The sequence below is a fragment of the Saccostrea echinata genome, unplaced genomic scaffold (genome assembly GCF_033153115.1).
Source record: "Saccostrea echinata isolate AGI-Se365-2 ecotype Australia unplaced genomic scaffold, CSIRO_AGI_Sech_v1 ptg000005l, whole genome shotgun sequence".
Classification (NCBI taxonomy): domain Eukaryota; kingdom Metazoa; phylum Mollusca; class Bivalvia; order Ostreida; family Ostreidae; genus Saccostrea; species Saccostrea echinata.
In genome coordinates, this window is record NW_026889754.1 from 3485982 (window position 1) to 3495907 (window position 9926).

Genomic DNA, 9926 nt, shown 5'->3' on the forward strand with positions numbered 1-9926 from the left:
AGAAAGCAGACGTGTAGAAGCATAAGTTTTGAAGTATGGCATCAAATGATGGTGCTATGACAATACGAGAGCTCCGGGCTGAGTTAGAAAAGTTTGGTGCTAAAAAAACGGGAAGAAAATGGGAGCTTGTTCAGAGGTAAACAAAAGTTCGATTTTTAACTGAATTTGTACTTTAAAATAAATATTTGGACTTATTGCACTTTTAAAAAAGATCCAAAATGATAGAAAATTAGTTATCGAGTTTTTCTGTGAACAAAAACCTGATGTTTAAACCGTCAATAAAACGAGAGAATGTCGTTTATCATGTATCCCGAATTTCCTCGACTTTTATCATCGACATAAAATATGCATGAAATAAAAAAAATTGATGAGTTCTTTATAACCTACACACAATTGTCAATACTTAAACGTTTTAGGAGTTCTGACTAATAGATTGTTGTCAGCTTAAATTGGGGGGTTTTATTTGATGTTTACCGGCTTGAAGCATACAGAAGAAATGCACATTGTGCAAAAACCGACACTGTTCCTGTGCAAGAATTTACGATGATTACTCCTGATCCCCAGGAATACAAGGATCTACATAAAGACAGCACATTTCCAGGATGCGTGGACTCAGAAGTCTTAACCTTTCTGTCAAAGTTCAATAACTCTTTGGACACAGACCTGCCTACCCTTCCGCTTTTGGCGTAATTCTTCCGCTTTTTACCAAGAAATTACGCTGTTACGCCATGAAATTAAATTTTTCGCTTTTAAATATTTTTCATAGACAACTTAAAGAATTGCTAACTTGGGAGTTAAGTAAAGGCTTTCCTAAATAAAAACGGGAAGATAATTAATACTAATTAATGGTGGGTTTCAGTTCTTCACGATATGTTTATTTAACATACAAACAACATACGTAATACACTTTGTAGTTGTGCCTTTTAAACGAGTGGCATGCCAAAATTAAGAAAACAACTTTTGAATAAAAGTTTATAAAAGTAAAGTCAGTTTAATTTAAAATTCAGTTTATTCTTACATTGCTTAGAACATCATAGAGTAAATGTAAGGAAAACAAAAACGAAATAGCGCAATAATGTAGAATTTGTATTAATATGCAAAATGAAACTTTGAATTATGTGATTTTCTATAAATTTTCCAAAAGTTCATTAGACATGTAAGTGAAATAAGTTCGATATAACTGCATTTAGGATACCAGTTATACAACACATGGACTTTTTGTCAATAAATGTTTTGAAAACGGAACTTTCATGCTTACTTTGTTCAATGATGTACAATTAAAGGTTTATTTAGACATTATAGTATCATTGCAATACATAAAACTAGGGAAACATAAAGGATTACGCCTTTACCTCTGAAATTCCGCCAAAATGAGTATCGAAATTACACCCTCGTAATGAAAAGGGTAGGCAGGTCTGTGGACAAGAAAGCAACAGATATGTACAATGATGGATATATACAGTATGTCAGGGTGACTTTCCATGATGAACACTAGTTTGTAAGAAGTACAGTGAAAGCGTCGATGATGAAATCCGTTAAGTATGTAGTCGATGTTAAGCTAGGACAGGGCAAAAGTGTTCAGGAATGTCAGTGTGAATGTGCTGCAGGTATGGGACCAGATGCTCACTGTAAACACGTATGTTCCGTGTTGGTTGCGTGTGCAGATTTTCTGAAGCGGGAATTATAAAAACGGAACTTGCATGCACCCAAAGATTACAAACATTCCATCGTGCAAAACCACACAAAGGAACTCCCCTGGAGGCAAATCAACTTGATATGCCTGGCTGTGATGAAATATGTAATTCCCAGTATGACCCAAGACCCCCAGAATTTCAAAAAAATCCAGGATATGGGTCTTAGTTTAGGAATGTATGCTTAAATTGTCAAGGCATAAGCAAAACTTCCATATTCAAGATTTACCAACCAGCAAATATGAGGGCCTTTGACTTGGACCATGACTATTTTAGTGATACATTTAGCCAGCAAGTATTGAAGATACTGAATCTAGCAGAAATTTCCGAGGAAAGTGCGCGACAACTGCACTTAAAACAATAAACCAAGGTAATAATGACCTCTGGTATGAGGAACACTGCAAACGTTGACACTCATCAGTATATGGGAGGATTTGTAAAGCAACGGACAGAACAGATAAAGTTAAACTTGCCCAGACTTTGACCCAAAAGGGCAAAAAACTTTCAACAAATCCCATTCTTCATGGAAAGAAAATGAAAAAACCGCCCTGAAGAAATGCCAGGAAATAACTGGAATATTATGGCAGTGGAATATGTGTTTGTTTGGAAGCCCCACATTTTGCTGCCTCACCTGATGGCATCATCGATGATGATACAATTATTGACGTGAAATGCCCCTATGTATCTAGAAACAATATTATAACATCTAAAACTGTTCCATATATCCGACAGACTGGTAGTAAGTTTTTTCTTGATGAAAAACATGATTATTATTATCAGATTCAGGGTCAACTTTTATGTACAAACAAGAAGAATCGTGTGTTTGTTGTGTATACGTTTAACGATTTTCTGTTCTTCACAATTGAAAGAAATGATCAGTTCATTATTGAAATGAGAAACAACTTAAATGCATTTTATGAAGGCTACTTCAAACCTGCTCTACTTGAAAAGGTATTCTACAAAACCTACGAAGGTCAATGTATTAGTAATAAATGATTATAAACCATATATAAATATGACTCTTCATTTTGTTTTCTTATAAATGTACAATTAGACATGGCAGTAATTGAAGACATTCCAAGTCATGCATATGATGGAACGATACAGTTTTTAAAATTGTACAACATAAAACAACAATATATTATTTCTGTAGAAAGTTTCGTTTCTGAACTATTCATTGGTTCACTTAAAATTTTATAGGTTTTAGCAAGCCCAATAATTCGTTGAATGTGAACATGTTTGCTGGATATTTTACTGTCTTTGATGACTGTAGCACAGGACATCCTATTTTTCTTTCTAAAAAAGTTGGTGTATTAATCTGAATATTTTTATATATAAATATATTTTGAACATTAAAACCTTTATCTGCCATGATGGAATCACCAGAATTACAGATGTCTAAAAGACTACTTCGTTCTACAATCTGGCGATCACTAGTTGATCCCCCAAAAGATGTAGAAATATATGAAGTTAGCCCTCCAGGAGTTGCTCCAACTAAAACCTTCACAGTATTACGATTTTTTATGTTGAAAATGTAGCCTATGATTTTGTTAATTTTGGTCTTTTAATAATACACTCAGTACCATCTATGATTACTCTTGTGATTGAAAATTAAGCTCTGAAGTCTGATGGACAAAAATACTTTACAAGGTGTTTTGAAGGCCATATATCAGTTTCTTGTCATTGCTTACTCATAAAAAGAACCCAGGTAAAGAAAACATTCGAAACTGTTTTTTTTTTTTTCAGAGACATAAAGTCTTAAGAGTTCGAAATTGGTAGTATGACGTCTCCACTTACAGAGAACCATAAAAAACTGGTCTGGGACACTAATATTTGACACTTTTTGATATACATAATTTAAACAATATGCAGCAGGCCCAAAGGTTCTCAAAACAAAATAAAACTTAACCAATGATTCAAGTCCAGTGTAAAAGTGTACTCCAGCGTCATCATTAATGAAATTGTCTACACTCATTGGAGGATACTGTGGGGTCTGTGTCTGGACATTATGAAAATAAATGTTTGAATCTTGTACAACTTCAACGGACTCCTCAGGTATCACACTTGAGTTAGAAAGAATTTCCTCCACAGTTTGTAGATCATCAGAATCGGTGCAATATACAAGTTCAGTATCGTCTGATGCTGAGAACTCTTCTGCCAGTTTTCTTTTGACGCCCCGAGACTTTGCTCTATTTGCTCTGGCTGCTGAATGGGGACTAGGTTCAACCCACGGGAATATGCTTGGAATGGCATTTTTCTTCAATCTTTTATTCAGTGGTGTTGTTCCTTTATTAAATATAAGTTCATACTTATTAGAAATGTTAAATATTTCTTTACCTTTATTATACATTTTTTTTCTTGTTGGTTAAAATAATAAAAACAATGGATTCAACTCGTAATCTTATCAAAACAATAATTTTACCAGCAGCAGTCTTAAAACACAGTCATGTTACCCTAAATCATTAATTTATTGAGGAATCTGCTACATATTTTCACAGTGTGATAAGAAATAGTATCTGCTTTTAGTAGAGCAAACAAAGACAAAATTTTCTTAGATATGCATCGGGCAATTAACAAAAGCAGCATGATGCCTTTTAGACGTTTCTTGCATATTTAATTCTTGGTTTTAGCAGGCTAATCCAAATCAGTCAGCGGTGTCACGCCATGTGGCTGTACATCTCTTTGTACCACTATCGTATTCACTAATTGACACGTTAAATAATTTGTTGATTTATCATATTACATGTTTTTGATTGAAAAGGAAGAATAAAAGGTATATTCAACAAGTAAAAATATTAAATAAAAACATAAATAAATAAATAATACCGTGCGAGGTTTCAGTTAGATAACAACAACAACAAGTTTCAGGGATGATTCACAACGTGTTTGACAGCGGTTTGTTTACGTTTTATAGATTACTCACTATAGATAAAGCGCGAGGGTATTCCGATTCAGGACCGAGTTTTTCTGTGGCGCCCCCTAAAGGAAAGATAACAGGAGACAGTTCGCCATTGATTAAAAAAAATGTGATTGCGTTGTAGTGCATTGGAGCTCTCAGGTCTTCAATCAATACCCCTTGGTGAATCTGAAATGTTAAAGCAAAAAATTTTAATACGATACACAGACCTGCCTACCCTTCCGCTTTTGGCGTAATTCTTCCGCTTTTTACCAAGAAATTACGCTGTTACGCCATGAAATTTAATTTTATGCTTTTAAATATTTTTCCTAGACAACTTAATGAATTGCTATCTTTGGAGTTAAAGTAAAGGCTTTCCTAAATAAAAACGAGAAGAAGATAATTAATACTAATTAATAGAGGGTTTCGATTCTTCACGATTTGATTATTTAACATACAAACAACATATGTAATATACTTTGTAGTTACGCCTTTTAAACGGGTGGCATGCCAAAATTAAGGGGAAAAAACACTTTTGAATGAAATGTGCAATAAGTCAGTTTAATTTTCAATTCCGTTTATTCTTACATTGCTTAGAACAAGATGGAAACAAGTAAATGTAAGTAAATCAAAAACGAAATAGCGCAATAATGTAGAATTTGTATTAATATGCAAATGAAACTTTGAATTTTCAATAAATTTTCCAAAAGTTCATTAGGCATGTAAGTTAAATAAGTTTGATATAACTACATTTAGGATACCAGTTATACAACACATGGACTTTTTGTGAACAAATGATTTGAAAACGGAACATTCATGCTTACTTTGTTCAATGATGTACAATTACAGGTTTATTTAGACATTATAGTATCATTGCAAAACATCAAACTAGGGAAACATAAAAGCTCTGAAATTCCGCCAAAATGAGTATTGAAATTACACCCTCGCAATGAAAAGGGTAGGCAGGTCTGCGATAAATTGCATCTTGCAAATTTATATTGTAATTTCAAAGTGAAAAATCACTCACCTTATATATAAAAAAAATGTTTTACTTCACCTGTAATGCCGATTATTGGTCATTCTCTACCTGTTCATCCATTTCATTTCTTTTTCTTCTTCATTTACCTGTAGTTGAACTCTGAAGAATTTTTTTATGTTTGCAAAACAAACAATACATAAATATAATATCTGCCAATGCTAAAAGTACAAAACATATTATAGATAAAATAAATGCTACGCTTGACAAGTCTTCCGGAACTCGAATATCACCAGATAGAATGGGATCTCCAAGACTTCTGAAAATTTGTTCATTATTCTTTACCTTCTGTTCCAATTTGTAAATTATTTTCTCTGTCCTGAGCTAAAAAGTTTGAATCAGTGTCCAGAAAATTAAACTTTGGCAAACGGAATTCTAGCTCTTTTTTTTTAAATCTTGACTGGCTTCTAAAGGGTTTCTTAATTTTTCATCCAATGTACTCCTTACCACAACTAAATTTATAAGATGACGGTATTCTGGCCCTATTCTGTCTTTACTTTCACAGTCCTGTGTGGACGAGTCATAAATTCTACTTGATTTTCCTTAATCACGTAATTAAAGTCTTTGGAGTAGGTCGACTCAAAAGTAGGTCATCGTGACCTACTTTTGAAAATTTGTGCCTTTAATTAAATATTTAAGGTACTAATTGGCTAAGAATTATCACACTTTGTCAGTTGATGCATCTTGGGTCATCGGAGTACAACAACTGAAAAGTTGGTCACTGTGGCCTTCTTTTGAAATTGTATGGCTTTAATTAAATATTTCAGGTACTAATTGGCTTAGAATCATCACACTTTGTCAGTTGATGCATCTTGGGTCCTCGGAGTACGACTGCTGAAAAGTAGGTCACCATGACCTACTTTTGAAATTTTATGGCTTTATTTAAATAAGGTAGCAATTGGCTTAGAATCATCAAACTTTGTCATCTTGGGTCCTCAATGTATGTCATCTGAAAAGTAAGTCACTGTGACCTACTTTTGAAATTTTATGGTTATAATTTTAAAAATATTTTAGGTATTAATTGGCTTAGGATCATCAAACTTAGTTCATGCATCTTGGGTCCTTGGATAATGACAAGTGATAAGTAGTCATCATGACCTACTCTCAGGTACTAATTGGCTTTGAATTATTTTAAGTTTTCAGAGTGTTTTATCTAAAATGTAGGTCATGATGACCTACGTTTGGAATTTCAAGTTTTTATCTAAATATACAGGATACTTACAGGCTTTAATTAGAAGTGATAGGTTGTACAGTTTATCAGAAGAGCGATTCAAGGCCCTTGGGCCTCTTGTTGCATTTTGTGACGGAACGGTCCTTCCCTTATAATTGGATGTACAAAGAATTCTTTTAAGTTTTTAGCCTGGCGTTTGCTATTTATAAATAGAACATTTCGGTAAATTGCTTTTGTGTCTTCATCCACCTTAAGTATCCTGTTTAATTGTTTCACCACTGGTGTTAAGTTTTGATTTCGTGGATTATGGGTATGAACAAAATGAATTGTTTTTCATCCCGGTTATCACGTTTCGTAAGTAATTGTGTTCTATCACATGATTTAGCCTTATTTATATCATCGTCTACTTGTCGTATTGGCGAGAAGAGTTTGCACGATAGTAAGTGAGGAAAACACAAGGGATTTACGACAAGAGGAACTGGATTTTTTTTTTTACATGCATGTGTTGCTAAGTTTCGGTTTGAAATTTCCTCCTTGCAGGTCACACAGAATCTTTTCCTACGCTTATGGAGGTCCATTACAAAACTAAAAATATCATGAATTCCCACCGCTGCTGCTGGTAGATAGCCAGAGAATACCCTCAACAATCTCAGAAGACGATAGTTCCGACTCCTCAATTTGCCCAGTCTCATCTTCAACAGAATCATGGGCAGACGGAGAAGATAGCGGCGCCGACTCCATGGTCTGTTCAAGTTCTTGCCAAGGAAAAGCTATAACAGGCTGAGAGGACGACAGTACCACCGTTCCTCTGGCTTAGGATCACGAATTGAGGAGATGGCTTAACAATCACTGCATATTGCTCAAGCTTTCTTAGGAAGATCATGCACAGGCTGGGTAAGTTGCGGTTTTATCTTCTCAGGTTGCTGAAGTGCATCTCCAACCATCACCGTCTTCTTAACATGGACTTGCAAGTGCAATGGGATGTCGCATATCCCTCTGGGATCATCTGAGTTTCATTGTACAATAACAATATAATTAATAACAAAGCTAGTTTCCTTAATTTCTCTATGTATACTGCAACAGAGAATAATTATTAAACTCTTTTCTTAAAGACAGACTGTACATTTACATTTAATGTGGAAAAAAAATGAAATAGCTAGTCTGAGAAAAAGTAAGTTCTCTTAATTAGGGTATTCAATAAAAGTTTTAGGAACGCTGTTAGACACTTATTTTTTCAGTTGATAACCATTGACTGGATGTTTTTTTTCCCCAAGAATTCTTATCAAACTTGGTCATCACAGCATGCATATATTTAAGAAACAAATACTGCTCTATTAAATTTATCTTATCTCCTCTAATACATTTAAAATTCTTGCATCATTCTTATTTGCATACCAATGTAGGTATACAGAATTGCTGTACTGTTTTTTGTTGTTTTTTTTTAACGGTCAAAAGAGTAAAAAAAAATGTTTTTATTTTCAGTTCTAAAATACTTTTTTATCTTATTCAATAAAGATGTTGGCGAAAGCGTATCCATTCGTACATGTATTATCATAGTAGGATGACCATTGCAAGCTGTGCTGATGGCTCTCCTCACATCTTCCAACGCAATCACTGTTCTATCCATGCCATTCTCATCTAACAAAGCTGGTTCATGTCTCCTCTCCATTTCAGTCTCAGGTGTTTCTTTATCCATACTCTCTGGCCCACCTGAAAAAAAAACCTCTCCAACAATCAATGTTGGAGAGATAGGCAGAGAGGAATTCATTCCAGGTGTTTCGTGACTTCCTCTTTGCCACTTACTTCCTCCAATACATCTTCACTTCCTTCTTCAAAATCCTTTCTCCTGCTACCATTAGAATTCCGTAATCTTCGAACAGATTGATGGTTAAAATATTATAATGTATTATACATTTGGATATCTTGTTAGTTTTTTCATTTTTTAGTTGGTTGGTTGATTATGTTTATCAAAATTTGTGCCACATTTATTTGACATACATAAAATTAATAAATGTGTGTGTGCATGTAATAACCATGCATAATCAACATTTTCAATGCGAAAGATAACTCTCCGAAAATTTTACTTGATAAGTCTGTCTCTTTCAAAAAATATTTTCCTTTTTACAAACGAGGTGCATATAAATGACGTCGCCATTTTGAAAAATCAAGAATGCTTTTGTCACAGTGCCGTATGAATTTGGAAATAAACTTCGCCTCAATCCCCTCCTGGTCTAGACAAGCATTGCAGTAGAAAAAATGCACAATACTGAGGAGACTGTCTCTTATTTACATAAAACCAAGCTAATTCAGAGAATTTGTGCCCCCGTCTAAGGAAAAAAGAACGTGCATATCGGGGGGGGGGGGGGGGGTCGGACCCTCCAAGTAAGTTTCAAAAATATCAGGAAACCCCGTGCATGGTGTAGGTAACACGGCAGGAAAGAGACAAAATTACTCAACTGTGTCCATTAAATTGACTTAAAAGAAATGGAGCTTCATTAAGAAAACAAATGATATTCTCTACAGGATATAATCCAATTTCATCGTCAAGCTGTAAAAGAACGGCACTCGTTTTATTTTTTCGACTTCTTCCCAAGAACCACTCGGTAAATTTCAACTAAACTTACCACGAAGTATCCTATTGTGTAGGGGATTCAAATTTGTTCAAATGAAGGGCCACATCCTCGTCCAAGAGGAGATAATTACAAATTAGTGAACAATTAATGGCATCTTTTAAAAATCTTCTTCTCAAGAACTATTGGGTCAGGAAAGATGAATCTCATGTTGAATCATCCTCAGGTACTGTAGATTAAAATTTCTTTAAATCATGCCCCCGGGGGTAGGGCAGGGCCACAATGGACCATCAAAGTTTTACATAGAAATACATCAGAAAAACCTTTATAAATCTTCTTATCAAGAACAACAATGTCATGATTGATAATATTTATATGGAAATATTTACACTTGCAAATGTTTCACCTATATAACACTATTTGAACAAGGCGTTGTTTGGCATCAATAGGTCACATGCTAATTAGTGCGCATGAATACATTGACCCACTGAGAACTGGGTCACTACTTTTACCACGAACTTAAACAAAACCGGCTGAAATCAAATGAAAGGTGTTGAAACAC

General features: G+C 34.4%; 1 pseudogene; it reads right to left on the reverse strand.

Moving 5' to 3' along the window:
* Positions 1–2773: 2773 nt before the first annotated feature.
* Positions 2774–8490, reverse strand: LOC133179524 (uncharacterized; annotated as a pseudogene).
* Between the last annotated feature and the right edge of the window lie 1436 nt (positions 8491–9926).